This window comes from Dendropsophus ebraccatus, unplaced genomic scaffold, assembly GCF_027789765.1.
Source record: "Dendropsophus ebraccatus isolate aDenEbr1 unplaced genomic scaffold, aDenEbr1.pat pat_scaffold_1194_ctg1, whole genome shotgun sequence".
Classification (NCBI taxonomy): Eukaryota; Metazoa; Chordata; class Amphibia; order Anura; family Hylidae; genus Dendropsophus; species Dendropsophus ebraccatus.
Window position 1 is genome coordinate 273 of NW_027208611.1, and position 24334 is coordinate 24606.

The following is a 24334-nucleotide window of genomic DNA, read 5'->3' on the forward strand; positions in this document are numbered from 1 at the left end:
AATGCAGACTGCTTATGAAAATGTGCAGTTCTATTTTCAAGTAACATTCAATTTTAGAACCATTTCCAAAATATTTAGACTTGAAAGAACAAAAACATCACATAACAGAGGAGGCTTTACAAGAATAAGCTAGATTACTTACAAATATATGTATATATTATAAATATATATTTAGAAAAAAATTGTGGGCATTATAGTCAATAAAATAAACTTGGTCCATTGTCTAATTTGTTATAGCAAATATTACCATATTACCAGCATATAAACAAAAATATTTGCCAGTGATATGCCCACGAAAAGGATAAAGTCAACATTCTTTACCAATAAAAAAAAACAAAAACCTTCAATTCTTGTAAAGTAAAATTCCACATAGGTAAAAATGAGGGAAAAGAAAAAAAAAAAAAGTCGAGATTTGACTCTGTAGTACGACTCAAAACCTGGATGATTGTCTGAAAAATGGTATGTACGTTCATTTGGAACAAAAAGAAAATAAACACCAGGGATATGCAAATATACAACAAAATGATAATATTTTTAGATTTGCTCTAAAATGCAGATTTGTATATTTTACCACTATCAAGCACAAAGCTTTATATCAATTCTGCACGTTCTCAGTCTGTTTCTAAGACGGCATATGTTTTCCCTCTTCTCATGGAGATACAAAATAACAAACGAGGCAGAGTTGGTCTTCTAATATTCAGTCTCTGTCTGAGGGCCAAAACTGTGGTCCAGTCTTTACAAGGAAATAATGAAGCGGGAGGAAAATGCAGAGCAGACAGAACTTAGATCATTGACTTGGAAAAGGACACTCTCAGATGGTGGTTGTCTCCCAAATCATGGTTGTGCAGATCTATTAGAGCGTTATAGCCTCCTCCACTGACCCAGCTGAATAAGTGCCATTTTTCGGTCTTTCCTACAAAAATATCAAAGGAAACAATCTTGATAAGGTATACATATTTTATAAAATAACTTGAAGATGAATGTATAAAATGTTTAACACCAAAATTCTATGCATGGGAAAAACAGATACTTTTATTTTTTTTTTACAAAAACAGCAACACACCTTTGCCTAGGTTCTGTGTGGTATTACAATTCAAGGCCCTATTACACGAAACGATTATCGGCCGTATTCGTCGGATAATAGTCTTGTGTAGTAGAAGGCAACAATAAGCAGACATGAACGATGTTGGCTAATCATTGCAGTCGTTTGTCTTTCAACATGTTGAAAGACAAACGACTAATACAGCAATGAACTGCTGCTGTTTGCTTCGTGGAATGAGAGCACGGCAGCAGACCGCTGCTATGTGCTATGGGCTGCCCGGACGATTTAGCGATCACCTGGGCAGTCCCCCTGTGCTCACCCGCTCACTGCCGACGCAATAGCAGCAGCGAGTGGGGAACAAGGAGCAAACCAGCGCTCACAGCGCTCGTTTACTCCTCTCAGTCGCCCCGTGTAATGGCGGCTTCAGCTCCAATCACTTTAATGTAACTGAGCAGCAGAGTCATTTCATAGTTTGGGTGATCCCACAAGCGGCGATAACAAATATGTCTATTTTTAATAATAAAATAAAGAAGGAAGAAGGGGGGTGATTTAAACTTTTATTATGTGATGGGATTTTTTTATTAATATTTAATAACTTTAAGTCCCCCCCTGGGACTTATAACTCTACACTGAACAATGCAGTACATACATACTGCATTGCTGTATGAAATCAGTGGTTTATTACTATGGGATCAGTGTCATTGCAGCGCTGACCACCGGTCCGGTCACAAGCACGGGTCAACCCTCCGCGATCGCAACATGGGGGGGGGGGGGTGCCCAATCTGTTCGCTAGAACACCAGGTGAGGGTTTCCTTGAGCATGTAATGCATCTGTCAATTTTGACAGCTGCATTTAAATGATTAACTAGCTGGGTGCATCGACTGGCTGCGGTCCCTGGGTAACCCTCTCTGAACCGCTCTACCTGTCGTACAGGATGTTCTGGTAAGTGATGGGGCGGGAAGGTAAGATAGCCATCTGTTCTTCCATAATGTAAAAAATGCTTTTATTTTCCTATGCAAATTGTCAAACAGGTTTTCCCCAAGTCCTTTTTTTCACCTTGCTGTGCTCGACCCCTCCCCTTTCCATAGAGCATAATGGACACTGAAATCTTGCTTCTTCTGAAGTGAGGGGGGAGTTTGAAAACAGGTTTTACTAAGCAAAAGACTTTCCTTCTGTACTGAAAAAGCTATTAGGGTTTCTTAAAAAATGCTTGTACTATTGATAGGTTATTGATTTCTGATAAATGACATTTAAAATGCTTTACTGCACTGGGGACCACTATCATCATGAAATAGCAGGAAAATGTTTTGTTTTGCTTGTAGACTTCAGTGTGGGTTTATGTAAATTCAATTTAATAAATAGAGGGGGGATGTAATCAAAGGGGTGTAAAATATAGACTGGTGTAAACTGCCCACAGCAACCAATCACATCTCTGGTAACATAAAAGGTGAGATGTGATTGGTTGCTGTGGGCAGTTTACATCTGTCTATATTTTACACCCTTTGATAAATCTGGACAAAGGGGTTGAAGAATCCACACTTATGGATATTGACATTGATCTGCGAAAAAAAAAAAAAGAAAAAGAAAACCACTGTGTTTCCTACACTTAGCTGAGGTCACCTTTTTTACAGATATGTGTAAAAGGAGACAAAAAATAACTGCTTACAGCAAATATTTATACAGATACACTTACTGGAAGAATTTAAAGGCCTTGACTGAACATCCAGTACTTGCAAATAATCTTTTAAGGTCATCATCTGAAACTGAAGGCCTTTTAAAAAATAAAAAAAGAAAGTTAAAGAGTGAAGCATTCAAAATATGAAATAAGAGTTTGCACTGAATAACCTGCTAAAGGAATATTTAAAGGGGTTATCCAGCGCTACAAAAACATGGTCACTTTCCCCCTACTGTGTGTCTCCAGATTGGGTGGGGTTTTGAAACTCCGTTCCATTGAAGTAATGTATGCTTAATTGCAAACCGCAACTGAACTGGAGACAACAGTAGGGGGAAAAGTGGCCATGTTTTTAGTAGTGCTGGATATCCCTTTAATGGCATATTTTGCTAATTAGTCACTCTTCTATCCAGAAACCCATTATTCAGAAAGTCAACAGTACAAGGGTGTTTGAAAAAGACAATTACTGTTGCTCATTGTGGGTCATTGTGACATGTCTTAGCTACGGTTTCAATCCTCCTATGTCTAGAGGTGCAGTAAGTGCATTATCTCCTAGTTTTGTGTCATGTGACAGAGTCCTAATGTAAGGGTGCGTTTACACAGAGAGATTTATCTGACAGATTTCTGAAGCCAAAGCCAGGAACAGACTAACAAACAAAGAACAGGTTATAAAGAAAAGACTGAGATTTCTCCTCTTTTCGAATCCATCCCTGGCTTAAAAAATCTGTCAGATAAATTTCGCTGTGTAAACGCACAATTAGACAATGGGACAATCTAGGGGAGAGAAATGTCCAACCATGGCTTTTCTTTCTGAACATTCAGAACCCTACCAATAAAACTTTTGACATGTCTCCACAACATGCCACAAGTGACAGGTACACTTTGACAGTGTAAAACAGGAAACATGGGGGTCTGGCACAGGAGAATTAAATATTACCACAACACTAATAGCCTGAAACATTTAATTTTTTTATAAAAAAAGAGAAAATCAAGTAAACATCTCAAATATAAAAAAATAATAAAATTTAGAGATAGATAGAGAGAGAGAGAGAGATCCTTTATTTGACCAATAGTTGAAACCTAAGGTTCTGTTAACTCAGGGCAGATATGCTTTTGATTTTTACAGCTGAAAATTTCATAGAATTTCCTGAAAACAATCAGCAACTGGTGGATTTTAAATAGACTAGGTGGAAATAACAACTGTCTAATTGAAGACAGTGTAAACGTAATTTTTTTTTAAAAGGGACAGATTTATTACAGAGGTTCAGGTTGACTCATTAATCTGGTGCATAAGCAGACTATCTAGTGTAAAGGCCCTATTACACTTAATGATTATCGGCCGTATTTGGCCGATAATCATCTATGTAATAGGAGAAAACGATCAGCCAACAAGAAATGTCGGCTGATCGTTGCGTTGTTCGTCTTAACATCTTGAAGATAAACTACTAATATAGCAGCGATCCAGAATAGGAGCGGCGGCAGCAGACAGTCTCTATCCTTCTATGGGCTGCCTGGAATATCTAGTGATTTAACCCGGCAAGCCCACCCCTCCCAGCTCTCACTCGCTTGCTGCCACGCGTGTAATAGTGGCAGAGCAGCTAGCAGGGAACAAGCAAGCAAGCAAGCACTGACAGGCGCTTGTTTGCTCCTCAACATCACCCCATGTAATAGGGGCTTTAGTCTGTACTGCTGAATTACTTTGGCTTGATGGCACAAAATTATAAGCTATACCCCTTTGTCTATGACACATGCCTTTGATTGAGCAGCATTTTCCTGTTCTCTTTGGTACACACAGCACATTAAATGTGTGGCACAATTTTGGCACATGTGGAGCAAAGCTTTTATAGAAACATGGGTCATATGTGTTTTGGTGTAGAAACGCTGTAGATTTTCTGGTTCAGAAAAAATCTTTAATGTATCCACCCTGAGGACTTTTACATAGGCAGATGAAAGCTTCATACAAGCCCTGATTACTGGGAGTTAGCCACATGAAACCATTGTTCACTTAATTGTGATGCCTACTACACCATTTGTTGACAAGCATATCCGCCTGTTTACATAAGATGTACCGCTTACAAAGATTTAAAGGGGCCCACACAATCCCAGGGATCAACCAAAGAAAGAGCATTTGAGTCATTCATCAGCTGATTTGTTGGTCCATTTAAACAGTCCATTGTACCAATAATCACTTCTATAAAGAGTCCTTAAAGAGAAAACATTCATGTTTAGCAAATGCAAATGCAGATGAAATTCTTTTCTTATAGCTCTGCAATGTGCTGCTGCTCTAGTATGCTTCCTAGAATTGTATGACTGAATACCAAGTATACCAAATAGTCTAGCCCAGCCAATTCTGACTTATTGTGTGAGACAGTGTTGGGACACACCTCCAAATAGTAACACCATATTGGAGAGTCATACATTTTTAGTAAAAACCGAGAAAATACCACATCACTGATCTATAAGAAAAGATGGTCCCAAAATTGTTATTTCAGAAAGTCCAGGAGCGACAACAGATTCTCTTTTAAAGAGACTCTGTACTCACAATCTGCCCTCCCCAAACCTCTTGTACCTTCGGATAGCTGCTTTTAATCAAAGATCTGTCCCTGGGGTCCGTTCGGCAGGTGATGCAGTTATTGTCCTAAAAAAACAACTTTTAAACTTGCAGCCCTGTGTCAATTGGCATGGCCTAGAGTGTCTGTGCATTAGGCTTGCATCGCCTTTCCGTCCCACCCTTCCCGCCCTCTTCATCATTAGGAATGCTTCAGGCAGGTTTTTCTCCTATTCACAATGTGCTGGATCGTTAAGGCACCTGTACAGTGATCAGACAACTGAGGAATAGGAGAAAATTGTGCCAGGGCCATTCCTGAAGGGTGAGAGAGGGCGGGGGAGGAAAGACGGAGAGGCGGTGCAAGAGTAAGGCATAGACACTCTAGGCCACGCCAATTTGACACAGGGCTGCAAGTTTAAAAGGTTGTTTTTAGGACAATAACTGCAATCAGCAGCCGAACAGACCCCAAGACAGATCATGGATTAAAAGCAGCTATCTGAAGGTACAAGTGGTTTGGGGAAGGCAGATGGTGGGTACAAAGTCGCTTTAACCTACAGATTAAGCCCAGTTCACACAAAAAAATCCCTGCCTCCCACTACTGAGACTGGTAAGCCTACAGTTTGCACTACCTATCATTTCATATAGAAATTGTTTCACACTGACAACACTGGAGCACTGCACACAGTGTAGATGCCAGATCCCTGGATTCGACAACACCTTGCTTTAAGTTTGTACATGTAGGCAACATTTTAAAAGCCTATCAGATGCTTGAAACTGCCTTTAAAAAAAAAAACACTCAAATTTTATACATACGGTATGTTGGACAGATGTAGCGTCGCTGAAGGGGGAAATATATTCTGGAAGTTTTTCGAGCCTGGTTTTTTTGAAGCGATGTAGTGGGCTGTTGGTGTAGTCCTTAGTCAAGCCTTGTGTCTTCATGTCCTTCAACGAGGAAGCTGAACAGACTGGTGCTTTGACAGGGTAATTCGCAGTACCCTTCCATGAAGTCTCTGTCCATTTAGATGGCTCATAGCTAAAAATGCAACAGACATATTACATTTCAGGTGTTGTTTAGGCAATGCAGTGGTTTAAACTATTGCATAGCACACATTAAAGAGATTGAGGCAGAAGTTATCAACTCAACAACCTTTTCTTTGGCATATTTAATGTACACTTAAAAAATAAATAAATATATGGGAACATTTAAAACAACTACAAGTCTATCACACTCAGGGAGCCCTCACAAACACTTTTTGTCTGGTATTTTTCAAGCCAAAATTAATGGATAAAAATCATCAATGTAGCACATGGCTTTTTTTTTGTACATGCATTTGTTTTTTTCTGGCACTTTTTCTAGCGTTTTTTGACTCTGTGTGTGAATGATGTTTTTTTGTGGTTTAAGCATTTTTGTCTGCTGAACTTTTTTTTACTCTGCCATCACACAACCTAGCTGCTGGACCACAAAAGGTGATCGAAACGCCAGAAAGAATAACTCCATACGCATAGCAAAGGCTTTTTTAAGACAACCAGAACAATCGCATTAAAGTCTATGGTAAACAAAACGACACAGTTTGCAAAAAAAAAAAAACACACTGCCACAAAGCCTCAAAAATGCCAGAGAGGAGAGAAAAACACCAAGAAAATGCAATGTGTACAAGTCATTTCATAAACGTCCATTGACCTCCAGCTAACATCTGCTGGCATTTTTATTGGTGTTTTTCCAAGATTTTAAGGCAGTGTGCAGCCAGCCTTATGTGAAATCAGCCAGTCCAGTTATGAAGCAACACCAATTGTGAAAAGGCTTCTTCTATTGTTGTGAAAATGAAACAGACAACAGGTAGAAATGATAGGCAAAGATGAAGACAACACCTATAAAGGGAGAGATTCTGCAGATGGTGACCACAGACCATTTAAGGTGGTCACCATCTGGTAACAAGAGGTAAACAAGAGGTGGTAGTGCAGGGCATCCAGGATGGCACATCAATATGAGCTGTGGCAAGGAGGTTAGCTGTGTGTCAGCACTGTGTTCAGAGCATGGAGCAGATACCAGGGGATAGGCCAGTACACCAGGAGATGGGGGGAGCATAGGAGGGCAGCAACCAAGCAGCAGGACCACTACCACCTCCTTTGTGCAAGAAGGAACAGGGGTAGCAGTGGAAAATGACCACCAGCAGGCCATTAATATCCATGTGTCTGCTCAAACTGTCAGAAACAGAATCCATGAGGGGGGGGGGAATGAGGGCCCGACACCCACAAGGAAATGCCTGGTACCTTTCATATATAGTATCTGTATGTGCTTCCATAATGTTAAAAAATGGCGACTGATCGACAGGCCCATTAAGAGGAACAATCAAACTCGCGCAGCAGATAAGCCCCCTTTACTAAAACAATCTTCCCCGATTAATCCTGTTCCACTAAAACATAGAGAGGAAAAGAGAAAAATGGAAGGACAAAATATGGTGAGCTTTCTGTGTAGAGTCACCTTTTTAGAGCAATCATTTTTTAGATCATCTAGGTATTAACAGCAAAAAGGGAAAGAACATCAGAGAAAAGTAAAAGGAAAGCAAGACCAGTTACCAACAGCAACAATGGGTCTGCATAATCAGGATAAAACCATCTCATGTTATTGGGATATTTTTAGCTTTTGTTGGGTCATGAAACATGTTTTTGTTTTGTTTACTTTGCTATTAAAAGTTAGTTTTAGGCACCCCAATTTTTATGTACTCACCAAGCTGTGCTTGAGTTGCATCTGCCATTTGCACCAATGCATTTTCTTTTTTATTAAAAAGAATCTTTACACGATGGACATCACCATATACTCCTAAAGAATTGCAAAAAAGGAATTGTCTTTATACTGTAAATAATCTAATTAGATAAGAATATAACAAACGAACTATATAAAGTGTAAAACCCTTAATAGTACCTACTAAATATATCTGGACACTGGGGAATTTTCATATGTCATAACAATGTCATAAATCAATCACTCCTATTAGTTACAGACATTGTCAGTTATACAACTTAACTACTGGTGGCTCCTTAGGACAACCCATTCCTACAGTGCTATAGTAATGACATCAATTCTATTAATACCTTTCTACTCCCCCCCCCCCCCATTTTTTTACTCTCTATCTGATGAGGTTTTATCCTTTGTGAAGTCACTAACCACAACTGTTACCCACAATACATTTACACTGCAGTTTTTCCAATAATTGTGTAGTAATAAATGTTCAAGTAAATACAAATGTGGTAATTCTCTTTTAGACATTAGTTTTCAGTATACAATGTTAATTTTCTCATCTTGTGAATGTAACTTTAGTTCACCAACAATGAAATAAAATTGCTTACCAAACAAGATAAATAGAGCATGGGGTAAGATAACCTGTTGAAAAAGCCAGATATTGTTTAGCAAAAGAAGTTAAAAAAAACCAAAACAACAACAACAACAATAAAAAAACCCACATATTACTGTAGTATAAAGCCACACACAAAGAGCATAACGATCCCTGGCGGAACTGGCCTATCTATGAATGGCCACTCCACTACAACAAACATTGCTGCTAACAGGTCAGGGTTATGGCTAATAGTTTTTTACATGTACCAACTTTCTGTCTTAAAGCACATGTACCATCAGGTACACACTCGCTTTAACCTCTTAAGGACGGAGCCAATTTTCGTTTTTTCCTCCTTATGTTTAAAAGGCCATAGTACTTGCATTTTTCCACCTAGAGACCAACATGAGCCCTTATTGCGTCCTTAAGAGGTTAAAGAGTCACTCTCATTAAAAAAAAAAATTCAGAAATCAATAGTTCAGGCGATTTTAAGTAAGAAGCAACATTCCATAGCAACATTTTAACTTCTCAATGCAGCCATTTTTAACTGAGAAATGCTGCTTCTTTCTTTTGGATATTTTTACATATATTGCTAAACAAGGTACAGTGAGTAAACAGATATTTGACTTACATCAGGATTTAGATTACTGACTAACAAAACAGAGTGTCCTGAAAAAGCAGTCATGCCAGGTATTGCCATACGTCCAGTGATAGCTGAAGTGGTGAGAGCAAGAGGTCCAAGAGCTCCTGGTACACTTGAGACCGACAGCCCTTCAATAGGAAATAGTACAAAGAATGGAATTAATATTCAATATGACATGTAAAGTGGATGTCCAGGTGTGCAACTCTTGTCTGTGGGCTGTACCAATTATTGAAGTTAAATTTTAATGACACACAATACATACATAACTTATGGACAAGAGTGGTGCAAAAAGCAAAGGGACCGTTTTTATGTTCCCCTTCAACCTCTGTAAGGGGGTTATCCAGGAGTGGAAGAATATAGCGGTTTTCTTTCAAAAACAGCTCTATCACCTCTATCGTTCTTGCATTGTATAACAACTCAACTTCCTTCACTTCCATGGAATGGAGCTGAAATACTACACACAAACTGAGGACTGGATCACTTCCTAACCTCCCCCCCACCCCCAATCACAGGTTTTCCTTAATTCTAGGTGCTATTGTTCTTAACATTAAAAATGGCCCATTGCTAAGTAAAAGTTATGCTACGTTTACACGGAACGATTACCGGGCGAATTTTCGCAAAAACGATCGCATTGAGCGATAATCGTTTTATGTAAACACAGCAAACGATGAAGCGATGAGTGAAAAATCGTTCATTTTGATCTTTTAACATGTTCTTAAAAATTCGCAGATCGCTTTGTGTAATCAAAGATTCACCCTATATAAAAGATGAGCTTAAACGATCTTAAAAACTATAGCAATAATGATTTTTCTTACGAATTTTCTAACGATTTATTTGTCTAAACGCTGATCGTTATGAAAACCAAATCGTTGCTACAAAATCGTTAAACGATCGATTGGGCGAATTATCGCTTCGTGTAAACGTAGCATAAGGGTCCATTTACACAGAAAGATTATCTGACAGATTATCTGCCAAAGATTTGAAGCAAAAGAGGAAAAATGTCAGGCTTTCCTTTATGAGTTGATCTCTGTTTATAGTCTGTTTCTGGTTTTGGCTTCGGCTTCAAATCTTTGGCAGGTAATCTGTCAGATAATCTTTCTGTGTAAATGGACCCTAAGGTAGCACCTAACTGCTGCTTCCTCCTGGATTCAAACGATGCTCCTCTTACATTCCTAGCCCCAATGTTTTTGAAATCAGTCCCCCCGCCCCCCTTGCATCTGATGTGAAAATTTAATTGCTGGCTTCACATAGTGACTAGAGATAGGCTGTATGGATGAACTCCCTAGGGCTGCATCCAACTTAGTTAGCCACCGGTATTCAAATGCTGGCTGATCCTACTCAAGCATGCTCCAGTCACACTCATCTTAATAATGACAGGTCCTCTTTAAATAAACAAATGAAAACTTTGCTAATCCACAATGGACAATTTCAATTGGGTATTTGCATATGTGTCATCTGGATTACATATTTCTTAAGAAATGTTTTACTGATGGAGAAGGGCCACAGACACATACAACAGATGTCTTAAGAGTTTCTTCCTATGAAAAAAATTTATTACACTAAATGGGGTGATTGACAGGCAAAGAGGCCTATTAGAAGAGTACTATCAATCACAAGGTAAATTGTTATTTTAATTATTATGTATCTGATGCATTTCAGTACACCTACCTGCTTGAGGGAAGCCAATAGCAGGTGCAAATCCAGCAGCTCCTGCATAAGGTGAGGAAATTATACCTGGAGCACCTAAACAAAGAAATAAAAATATCATCTAGTGTGAGTGAGGGCTATTATGGCTTTCTTTTCTATTACAATTAGGTAACAGAAAGAGGGCTTGTTTCCCATAGCCATCAATTCATGGGCAGTTTTTAGGCTATGTTCCCACACAGTATTTTTGCTCAGCATTTTGCAACAAAAACCAGAATTGGATTGAAAACACAGAAAGGCTATGTTCACACACTGTTAAAATTTAGTGGATGGCCGTCATTTAATGGTGTCCATCTACTAAATTTCAAGTGTGTGAACATAGCCTGTGTTTTCAATCCAATTCTGGTTTTTGTTGCAAAATGCTGAGCAGAAATACTGTGTGGGAACATAGCCATATAATGCAGATTGCTCTGCAAAAAGAAAAGCTCTATTTTTTACAAGGTTTTGATATATAAGGCCCAGTGAAAAGGAGGAAATAGAGTATGTACACACTTACATGTACACACAAACACACTGATTAAACTCCTAATATTTTGTGAATACAGTATTTTCCGGCATATAAGATGACTTTTTAACCCCGAAAAGTCTTGTCAGAAGTCGGGGGTCATCTTATACACCGGGTATGGTCGCCTCATAAGGTGGGGGGCTCAAAAATGGCCCACATCCCCACCGTATGGGGCGACCATTTAAAAAAAAAAACCTGTTAACTCACCTGGGCCCGTTCCCAGCCTCCGTGTGTATTCTCCTATGTTCCCGCTGCTGGCGCAGCCAGTGTGACGTGCACTGACTGTGCCAGGGATGCCCAAAGCTCTCCCGAGGAGCCGAGCGTCTGATTGGAGACCCTCGGCTGCTCTGGAGAGTTTCAGAAGAATGACAGAGGCTTTGGGAGGCTCCGGAAGTACCCGAAGCCTCTGTCATTCTTCTGAAGCTCTCTCCGATTAGACGCTCGGCTGCTGGGGAGAGTTTTGGGCATCTCCAGCACAGTCAGTGTACGTCACACACTGGCTGCGCGGGCAACAGGAGCGGAGGAGAAGACGCGCAGAGGCCAGAAACGGGCCCGGGTGAGTTAACTGTTTGATTTTTTCATTTGTTTAGCTGCAATTAGGCAGGGGTTAACATTTTCCAGCGTATATGGCGAATCCCTGACAATCTGATTAAAAGTCAGGGGTCGTCTTACACGCCCAGTAGCCTTTTACGCCGGAAAATACGGTATTTCTATACAGTGTTGACTTCATATTAAAATGTAATAGAAATTTAACAAGCACTAAAGTGTTAATGGCTTACACACACATCACTGAACTGTACCTCTGTATTCCTGATTTCATATTGGCATACAGAGTCTTTTGTAGAATTACACATGGATCAGACAAATAAAACAAGTTGTGACATGCTTGCTGTATTACAGCTGTATCACCCTAAAAGCATTGTCTCCAGAGGAAGGTGACTTCATTTAGTTGAAAACCCACTTTTAAAAATACTCCCGTCTCTTGGGTCTCATAATTTCAATTTGATCAATGCAAGCTATGGACCTCATTTTTATAGAAAATTGACACCAGAAAAAAAAAACACCACCTGGTCCATCTAGTCTACCTTTATACTTCCTAATTATCTTAGGATAGATGTATGTTTTTTCCTGGCCTGTTTAAACTGAGTTATGGTGCGTTCACACCTACAGGATCTGCAGCTGATTTTATGCAGCAGATTTCATTTAAATAACTGAACACAGCATCAAATCTGCTGCAGATCTGCTGCAGATCCTGTAGGTGTGAACGCACCCTTACTGTAGATTTCCCAACCATATTAACAGGAAGTTTGTTTCAAGCATCTACTACACTTTCAGTAAAGTAATATTTTTTTCATGTTGCTTTTGATCTTTTCCCCATATAACCTCAAATTATTTACCCTGGTTCTTGTGTTCAATCTCTTATTAAAGCACTTCCCTCCTGAACCTTATTTAGACATTTATCATATTTAAAAGGTTTTAATCATATCCTCTCTTTCTCTTTTTCCCTCCAGATTATACCAATTTAGATCCCAAAGTCTTTCCTACATAGAAACATTGAAGATTGTCGGCAAAAAAAGACCACCTGGTCCATCTAGTCTGCAATTTTAGTATTTCCTTTCTTACTATCTTAGGATATATATATGTTTATCCCAGGTAGGTTTACATTCAGTTATTATAGATTTACCTACCACATCTGCTGGAAGTTTGTTCCAAGCATTTACTACTTTTTAAGTAAAGCGATATTCTCTGGTGTTGTTTCTGACATTTCCACCAACTAATCTAAAATTGTGTCCCTTTGTTCTTGTGTTTTTTTTTTTTTTTTTTTTTTTTTTTTTTACTGAAAACACTCCCCTCTTGAACCTTATTTAATCCTGATTTAATGGTTTTGATCTTGTCCCCCCTTTCTCTTCTTGTGGATGGGTACACCATCAGCCATTCTTCTCTAATCATCAGAAACATATTTGGTTGGAATTGGTTCTACAGATCGGAGTTATATAACACCTTCACGTCAGCAATAAGTAGATATATGTTCCTGCTGCACATACCAAGAGCAGCAGGAAAGTATATGAACGCTCCTGACACTGAAGGAGTTTGATGTGTGCGGGACCGCTGCAGTGAGAGCGGTCCCGTACACATCAGTGTCCCGTGAGCTGAGGGTAATGAGAGGCAGCTGTGGTCCCGCAGCTGCCTCTCATTAACCCCTTAAACGCTGCAATCTATAGCGATTGCAGTGTTTAAAGGTACTCAGTGAAAGAACAAGCTTCTGTCACTGAGTGATCGGGACCTCTTCAGCCATGCCTCCACATGTACCGACGGCCGGGGGTAAGCCTCTTATCTCCGTCCTGTCGGTTCAGCATTACCAATAACTCTGATCTATGCTATGCTATGACATAGCATAGATCAGTATATGCAATCTATTGATTGCATGTTTTAGTATGAAAAAAAGTGTAAAAAAAAAAGTGTAGTAAAAGTTTTTAAAAGCATTAAAAAAACCTTATACCCCCAAATAAAAGTTTAATATTTTAAAAATATAAAATAAACATTATATATCGTAGCGTGCGGAATTGCCGATCTAGTAAGATTAATTTGACCCAGACTTTTGTGCATCAAACAGCTCGGTCTTGAAGGGGTTAAGAACTCATTCAAATGGTAAGCAACTACCTTATCTCTATCAATAAAAGTATTATCCCTGTTGCTTAGTTTTGTATAGCCAGAGGTTTTTTTCTTTTTCCTGTCGCTAATGTCTGACGATAATTATGTTCCCATTCTTAACAGATTCGGCCATTTCTTCCTTTTCTCAAAATTTTGCAGCATTTGTATTCTGATTTGCCTCCCTCTGTCTAATTTTATACACCATTCAGTTATACTACCAGTCTCTTTATACCTCTCAGTGGATGACTTCCTTCTTAATGCAATTCAAAATAATCCAGTATGTCACTGATCGTTGTTTTTTTTTTTTTAACATCATGATTTAGTGCTGTATGAAGCACCATAGGGTGGCACATCCAGTGACTATGGCTTCATAACATGGCACACATATGTCTACTTCCAGAAATTATATGCATAAGGATTTTAAATAATATGAATACCAGCGAAGGCCTGAAGCTGCAAGAAAGGGAGTACTTATGTAATCTTCACAGAGGAGTACTTCCAAGAATTACGGAAGCTGTAAAATCAAGCACTTTCCTAGAAAGTAGGATTCCCAAATCCACATTAATGTGAAGTGAGGTACACAAAGTAACAGGAATTAATGTAAGCATGTAAAATTTACACATGAAAGTCAGTAAATAAGGCACTGGCAGAATGATCCACTCACAAAGGGATAATTTAAACCTGACAAGATTCATCAGTACTGAAGTGCAGAATGTATTTTATGAAAGAAGTGAGAATGCATAAACAAGGATTGTGGCATCTTCACAATGCTACACAGACTATGAAAACGCAGGGCGGACTCCTGACAAAAACTCACTTATTTACACGATAAAGACCTAGAGACTCCTGTCACCCCAATGATGACTGGCATGCTTATCTGACAAGAAAATTGTAAGTATACTAAATAAGAAGCTGAAAACCTCACTGATGAATACAAGACCATACACACAGGTAGAATGAGAGGATATTAAATGGTGGGTGTGCTGTTCTGCTGGACTTATTTTTACCATTATTTTCCCATTGGGAACATTACTATTATTTTACCACTGTGTACATCATATATACAAAGGGAGAAAGGTTTAAAAAAAAGTTTATGATGTATATTCTCTGCTGGGTGCCTGGCTATTAGCTGGTAAGGAGCTGAATGGGCCATTTGTCATGCAGCTGCCCCTCTAGGCTGTATTTTTACCAATCTACGGACTCTTACATTACAAGTATGGAAAGGATCAATCAACAAAATACTAAAAATTAGCAACAGGTGAAGTCTTTTTGTGAGATTCAACAAAATCTGCGTACGCTCAATTAGAATGGGTTCACACTGTGGTTTTTAATAAAAGCAGCTGTTGCATAGGAGATGTACTATAGCAAAGAGCCAACTCATATAAATGCACCTTCCACTAGGACATCCATACATACCAATAAATATGTTTTATTCAAGGTTCCACCATTAGACTAGAATACCAACAGAACAAGCAGAGTAACTGTAATACACAACTAAGTAAATGAAAGCTTAGTTTTATTTGGTATGTACAGAGAAATGCCACTAACAAAGTGGAATAGTATAGCAAAATAAACAAACGAATAACAAATCCCGGGTTGGGGCAGACAGTGGCTAAAGTGGCGACCTGTTATACCCTACCTGGCAACTAGGTCCCCTAAGTGTGGGCGTCCCCACTAGGGGAATATAACCCTACACTAGGTAAGCATTGTCAGTATGGTGTATTGTGTAGGTCACAGAGAAAGAGAGTCTAGTTGTCAATGGTATGGTGTTATATCTATAGACCAATCTACAAAAGTTAAACATGGTATTTTATGGTTCTAGTGGGTAATCAGAAATTGCGCCCCACGTCTTACGACGTGTTTCTCCCGCTCAGGTAAACAGATTCATCAGAGAGGTGGGGCGATGTTGTATAATGCATAAATCTCTATGCGACGGCCCAATATAAGATGGAGTCTGAAAACTTTCTTAGATAGTCTCCCTTTTGGGGCTGGTCGGTTGGTTATTGGGTTTGAGATAAGAGACTGTACCCCTGGTGACAACGCTTGCTTGTATATGTATAATAAAGTATATGTGGGTTTGTGTGCTGGATGACAGATAGATAATGTGAGTGTTGTGTTCATAGATAGGTAGGTTAGGAGGCGTCCTGATAAATATTCCCCATTCCTGGCTGTCTTCACAGTCCGGGATACAAGCGCTGGCGTGGGACACATGGACGCCTGCGCTTGTATCCGCATTAACCACTGTCTGCCCCAACCCGAGATTTGTTATTCGTTTGTTGATTTTGCTATACTATTCCACTTTTAGTGGCATTTCTCTGAATATACCAAAAAAACGAAGCTTTCATTCACTTAGGTGTGTATTACAGTTACTCTGCTTGTTCTGTTTATATACAATTCCCTAACTGTAAACACACTATTTCATCTCCCAACCTATAGTGGAACACCATTGGTATACCTAGTATACCAAACATTGAGGGAATAAAAAGAATTAATCTGTTGCATATTTCAAAGCTTTATTCCAATAGAAAAGATGGGGCAGTCATTCCTGCATTTTAGCATCTTGATGCAATAATAACTTACTGTGAAATCCTACTTTCAGCACTGGAAACCAGTGCAAATTTTAACGCTTCTCTGCATCATTTGCCACCAGGCTTAATAGCAGTGACAGAAGAATCATCCAGCATAACAGAATACAAGTAAGCATCTTCTCCATTTCTTCAGCATTAACAGTTCCAACAACAAGGCTGATAAAAGATAATGTTGTGATGGGCAAATCTTATTTAACTTTATCCCAGACAATTCTACTATTTTTTTGAATGTAGCATTGAACATGCAGTCTGAGTACCTGAACACCATTTGAAACAATCTTCAAGGCGAGCTGGATGGTGTATTTTTAGAGTAATTGAATAGTAGTGATGCCAAGCAATGATATACAGATATGTTGCTGCTGCCTAAACCATCAGAAGGAATATTTACAGAAAGAAATTCAGCTTTTTACTCCTTCGCCCTTAAAAAGGGCTATGATTGATCATTTGTGATGCGTTTGTGATGAGAATTTGTAAAGCGATGTACTGTACAGCAGGGAAGTAATGATATGTCACTGGGAAAATAATTGTTAAGATGGAATAAAAGGCCCCCCTGGCAACTCTGCTTTATTGTAATATTTGTATTGTGTACTTTATTTTCCTTCCTCTCTGTATTACCATGAACAATTGGCAGCTGAAAAAGATCCGATACTGAAAAACATATTGCATCAAATCATTTTGCAGCTGTATCTTTATGACCATAGATTCCCTATGTCTCTGCAATCTTCTCAAATTTGATGATTTCTCTAGGTATTTGTATTCTGTTGTATCTATCTATCTATCTAGAAAACAAAACAATCTGAATTGATTAAACTTTCATGGTGATGCCACTAAAATGTATACTAATAAATCTTTAAGATCATATGTTATTATTCACTACTTTTTAAAAGGGTTGTGCCTTTTGGACAACCCATTCTATGTGAATGATCTCCAAAAAAAAAATTCACAGCGGTCTCGGTTAGCTGACCAATAAAATATGGCAGTCATTGACCAATCTTTCTCCTTCACATATTATATGGTATCTATTGAAATCAACTGTACCTTTATGTAATGTACAAAAGCATGCCAGGTCCCCAAAGCAAGAGCTGGCCTTTGCACCTCTCTAGTTGTGGGGAGACAGAGGAGTCAATTTAACTCTATATTCCTTATTGCATGGTCTCCCAACCATGGTCTCCTCAGATGCCCCAACAACAACAAAAAATGTCCCTTTCCAGCTGAGATAGCCAACTGATTTGAATCTGCCTCAATGAATCTTGTCAAACCAGTCCAAGCATCTAAGGGTCCTTTTAGAATAATAGATTTCTCGGTTGCAGGGGCAGCAAACAAGAGTTGTTCAGAGTTAAACTGCAGTGCCTTTACAAAGCACAAGAAATTGAGCTACCTGGCTGCACAAACGATCCTTGTATCGTTTGTGCAGCCCTTAAAACTGACAGTACAGATATGTATACATCTGTGCGTCCAGTTTTCAGATCACAAGCAGTGTACACTTACCATCCATGCTACTTGTGATCTGGCATGTGTATCCAGTGCTCCGCCTATGTCTTCAGGCCCTGCCACCCCTGGCTATCATTCTCGAGGAAGCAGGGCCTGAAGATACAGCCATCAGCCGAGGACGGGAGAGGATCCAGATAACAAGCAGCGCTGATGGTAAGTATAGACTGCTTGTGATCTGGAAACTGACAGAACAGGTATATACATAGCTGTGCTGTAAGTTTCCCTTTATCAGCCACACATAACCCTGTTTACACAGGAAAATGTCAGGAGGATGACGATAAATTTTGTAGCATGCTGATTACTGTCACTTTTACACAGGCCGATTATCGGTCACAGGAGCATTTCTTGCAACCCTCCAGGCCGAAAATCAGTCTCTGTGAAAAACCCTTAAGTCAGACTATAGTGCCAGGAAGTTAGGGAAAGATTTATCAAACTGTCATACACTGCTATGGGCAACAGAAACAGGATAATGTTTAAAATCAACAACCCATTAACCTTTCATAAAATTGCAATTGTATAATATAGAAAGGGTATGACTACAGAGAAAAAGAGGGAATATTAAAATCTTCAGTAAGGACTCAAATATGCACATATAACCTAACAAGGTATAAAAGGGTTCATTCACTATGCCAAAATTGGTCATAGTCTGAATGCTGGAATAGGGAAAGAAAGCATCAATCTCCATCTTGGTTTTGACTGAACATGCAACAAAAAAAAAGGCTAAAAAACCCCACAAAAGCCATACTTTGCAGCATGCTTTCTTTTCCTGACAGCTAGAGAAGCAAGGCCACATGACAAAAGATTCCATTTTGAACATGTTCATTTGTACCATATTAGGAGAGATCAAGCAGGTGCAAAGAAAATAAAAAGTTACGGAAATCAAAACATAATTGCTCTGTGATATGTCTAAATTTAATGTGGGACAGGGTTTTTCATATAAGTAGTCATTTAATATTTCATATATTGGAATGGCAGATGTGTGGTAATTCCAGAACTGGTATCATTGTACATGCATGGGAGCCTATGTTATTTAACAGCTTGCATCAGAGTGGCAGAGGGAGTTAGGAGCCCTTGACGCAAATCAATGAAGTACCTACCAAAAGCAGCTGCCATCGTGGCATCAAGAGATGGCTGTCCATCTCCAGTCGGCAGATCAAGGCGTGTGAAGTCTCGGCTCTTATCATTGTTGTATTTGACATTAAGGCTTGTCATCTTGGAGAATTCAATACGCAGGGTGCAGCAGGCATTGTAAATATTCTGCCCATCTAGAGCCTAAAAGAAGAAACAGATATATACTTTAAAATATTCAAGAAAGTTTCTAATATTCTTTTATAGCACATGTAAATCCAACTTGTAGCTCCAATGGTTAGACCACCTTGATGTCTCCGAGTAATAGGGCTACATAACCCTTACAAGCTTTGATGCATTGTTTTACCTTCTTTCACTTTTCAGGTTTTTTCCTGTTCCAATGTACTGTACAGTATATTACATTTATTCAAGACTTTACTCTTTCATCTATGGATGAACATACATCTATAGTTGTATGAAAAGAACGTGTTCTGTACATGGTTAGCTGCGGAGCTGGTTCGTTGCAGTTTCTGTTTTTGCACAAGTGAACCATAATTCACTGTATTTTGCGCACTTCTGTCCAACAATTCATCCAGATACTACCTACTCATATGTACCTTTTTCTGCTGCCTGCTTGTGCCGTGACAGCTCTACTCAGGCAAAACTTAGACACCACTGTACGTGTGTATCATATGGTGAGTAACTTAAACCATGTCTACATACACTTTTCTTTATATTTCACATATGGATAGTTTTTACATTCCCATTTGTTCTTTATAGTTTATCAGATAGTTCACAAGCAAACAGTGTCAAGGTGTTAGGAACTTCCAGGATGCAGTGGTTTAATGAAGCCTGCTCAACCTCTAGCTAATGAATTTAGGTTCCTTTACCCTTAGGCTTCTAGGGGGGTTCAAAGGAAGAATGAGTGCAGATCCTCATGTGAAGGAAGCAGCACATTATAGTCTTTATGACAATCACATGGAGCCATGTGTTTTCCAGAATGCTTTACTGCTGGGGCAGAGTGACACCTAAATACACTGTGGTCATTACTACTATAGAACTTTTTTGGCCTGATTTAAACCAGATGGCCAGATGCCAGCAGCTACATCCCACCACATGGATGTGTTCCCATTTTCGACCCTCTCTCAATAGTTTTTTGCCAGAGTGGACATAGGGCCTTTTTGACACAGGTATTTCACAGCAGAGATTTTACATAATTTCTATTCTTAAATCTCAGCAAGCTTTTGCAGGCCTTTAACTGTGGGGACTGCAATATTGAATGCTTCTTCTGTTTGTGAATTTTTATTTTTTCTTTACAGCCTGAAAAATCCTTAAATTTGTAGTTCGGGAATTGCTAATTATCACCAAAGGATACAGAAGCCTAAACATATTATTTTCCAAAAAGACCCTTTATTAGAGAAATAATTTGTCTACTAGAGTAACCTAAGGTGACCCCTACTCTTACGGTTCTTTTACAAAGAGTGATAAATCTCTCAATTGATCGCTTAACGATTTTGAATCGACAATTTGGTTTTTATGGTGATTAGCGTTTAGATGAAGAGATAAATTGTTTTAAAAGATAATTTTTTACGATTGTTTTAAGCTCGCTTAACGCCATCCCACACACTAAGGTAAATTTGTGAAAAACGGTTTAGACGAAGCGATCTACGAATTATCAGCAAGCAACCAGTGACGATTTGAAAAACGTGTCGACGCACCACGATAAACGATTTCTCGTTCACTGCTTGATCATTAGCTGTGTTTACACGAGAAAATAATCGCTTGAATGCAATTGCCATCATACAGATTTGAACGATAATTGCTACGTGTCAAAGGACTATTAGTTTTTAATATTACAGAAGAAAGGTAGTATTTATAGCACCTGTGAGCAGAGGGAGAAAAGGAGCAGTCTTAGGATGATAATAGATTGGCCCTCAGCCATATGCGGCCATGAGCATGTGTGTTTTTACCCTTAATGGCCATCTTCAAATATTCACTAAAGATAATCTATTTACTCCTGTCGCTGCAGAACCACAGCCTCAATGTTATTAGCTAATAGTAAAACTGAGAGCATCAATTATGTACATTCATTTCTGGTAAAGTTATCTCTGCCTATGCATGTATGCCTGTTACTCCAATTATCCTTGACTTTCCAACCATGAATCTCTCTTATTCTCCCTATTGTTTTTTGTAGCCATCTAGTGCGCCCTTTAAAATAAAATGCAGATATGGAACAAACCCAAGTTCCACTAAATGTTGCTATGAATAAAAGCTGCAAGGAAAAAAAATGGATCCAGCCCTGGGAAACTGGCAAAAATGAAAGAATGCAGGTGGAAACGAAGCGATTTGCTTCGTACCTACTGTAAATTCGCTCATCTCTACCCACAAATATACTATACTTTTCACAGCAAGATATGAAAAAAAAATTGTATTTCACACAATAAGCGTAGCAAATGTATGACATAAAATACCCATGTGCATTTTGCAGGGAGACACATGAATATACACTGGTCAATTTGTTGCACAATGACAGATATACATCCATAAAGTAAAAGACTATTGGGAAGAATACTTGCTCACTTAAAAAACAACCATTTCTGTAAAGCTCTTTAAGGTGGATAAATTTTCTCCTGATCGTCAGCGCGAGCTCTGCCACTTATCTCAATGTTGCAAATAGGTCAGTCATTGTAGAGCTGGGTCCAAGAACATTTCAGACTCATTCATTACTGAAGGTCTTTGTTTACCAGGCACATTTACACAAAGCAGCTTTGTAACTCTGATAATACACAACATAAGACTGCCAAAATTCAGGAATAACTGAAAAACATGCAGAAAGAATATATTTTTTATTTCTTGATCTCATGTAAAATGTGTGTGCGTCATGTGCCTTCCTTACCACTTTGGCGTGATGTGCGTTTATTGGATCAGCATATTGAAGCAGAGCCTGGAACTGGTTGTTCTTGGTGAATGTGATGATCTTCAGCACAGTTCCAAACTTGGAAAAGATCTGTGACACAAGGAAGAAATTAGAAGTATTAACCATCTAAAAGATGCATTTCCTTCTTTGCTTTGAACACACAATCTTAACAAGTTTCTACAAAAGTTCCAATAGATGTGACAGAAGGAAAGAGTGTGACAGGATTAGAGTAAGGTATTGTCCTAAAAACGTACCCTTCTGCCTGACATAGAATTTGGACTTGCATGATGTAGCAACATTGATTTAAAAAAAAAAAAAAAAAAGGCATGGTGCATTACACATGGGGAATACATACTGTCCTATACTATATATACATTGTATTATACACTATGGGGAACTTCTACTTCCAACTTACTATAAACAAGCACTGATAAGCTTTCTATTCTCTTGTATGAAGGGTGTGGGAATTAGATACAGTGGTCCCACAAGTTATAATGAGCAGGGGTTATAATATTTTAAAAATAAAATGGTTCCTAATTGATTATCTAATCAAGAGGATAATCACTTGATTGCCCAACTAGAAGAAGTGGACATTTAACCGGTAAAACACCTGTATTATTGAGGTGCATGCTGTGAATGGTAGCGCCAGGTATAGTGCAACACTACATGTTCTGTTTTTTACCTGTGCCAGGATGAGCTGCTCTTTCTGACACCAGGTAAAAGGCACCATTGTTTTTCTGGGACCCTGTGAACTGTACAGGACACTGTAGAAGCTGCTATCCTCTACATAGAGAGAAATTTACAGCTTCCAGTAGCCCTTTTTGACTCTTTCCTTACTTTGACATGTAAGGACTACTTTACATAAATGAATTGGACCACTGTATATTGCAAGTTTATTTCATTATTTTGAGTTCATAATGGTTGTCAAATTTCCATTTTAGAATAGAATATTGCCATATGTTATCATGTTTTACTATCTATCAAACACGTTCACAGTGTTCACATCAGATAGGTAATCTAAGTTTAAGGTGTTATGTTAGGTATTATAGTATGTTAGCATACTGGCCCGATGGTATGCTGAAGTATACCACAGAGTGATATGCAGTGATTTTAATGGGCCAAATGAGGTTTTACTAGTGACTAGAGATGAGTGAACCAGAGTGCGGCATTTGACTCCCTGCAGCTGAAAAGGGAGCCCTGGAAAACATGGATACAGCCTATGGTTTTCTAGGCAGCCTTAGGGCCGAATCAAACTTCTTCAGCCACAAATAATCAGACGGCATAATGCTCAGGTTCGCTCACCTCTACTAGTAACTATGCTCGGTCCATTTTCAGGCATATACAGTTTTTTTGGAGGGACTCCAAACAGTGTTGTCTGTACTTTGCAGCAACTGTATAGAATAGGAAATGTGGTCACTGGCAAACCTGAATATACACTACTTAAATGAATACAGTCTTAGGCTAGGTTCACACTGCGTTTTTGCAATCAGTTTTTTTTTTCATCTGTTTTTTGCAAAAAAACGATGAAAAAATTGGATGCATTTGTGTGCATCCGTTTTGATCCGTTTTTCCATTGACTTTCATTGTAAAAAAAACGGATCCGGTAGCTGACACTACTTTTGTGTCCATCATAAAAAAAGAAGCCGTTTTGATCAGTTTTTTTTACAATGGAAGTTAATGGAAAAAACGATCAAAACGGATGCACACAAATGCATCCGTTTTTGTTTTTTTTTTCAAAAAACCGATGAAGAAAACGGATTGCAAAAACGTAGTGTGAACCTTGCCTTACCACTTATAAGTGTATCTATAATAGGTCTTCACAGACGGTGGGGGTAGTAAGATGAATACCTGGTGGAGAACTTCCAGCGTAACAGGGTAGAACAGGTTTTCCACGATTATTCTGAGCACAGGACTTTGGCCTGGTAATAATAAGCTTTCACCCCCAGGACCACCAGTGAGAGTCAGACCACCAGACGGGACAGTGTTCACAGCTTGCAAAGCAGCCTGGGCTCGCTTAAGGGGAAGAGGGGGGAAAAAAGGAAATAACCAGATGGCATGCTCCATATTAGTATACATTTTTGTACATCAGGCAAAAATAAACTGCAAAAGAAACAACCAACTATAAAACTACTGAATCATAACTACATGCAGTGTATGTTCATGTTTAAAACT

The 24334-nt window shown here is 38.8% G+C and overlaps 1 pseudogene; it reads right to left on the bottom strand.

Annotated features, from left to right (window-relative positions):
• Nucleotides 1-572: 572 nt before the first annotated feature.
• Nucleotides 573-24334, bottom strand: part of LOC138774977 (polypyrimidine tract-binding protein 3-like) — a 51163-nt pseudogene continuing 27401 nt past the window's right edge.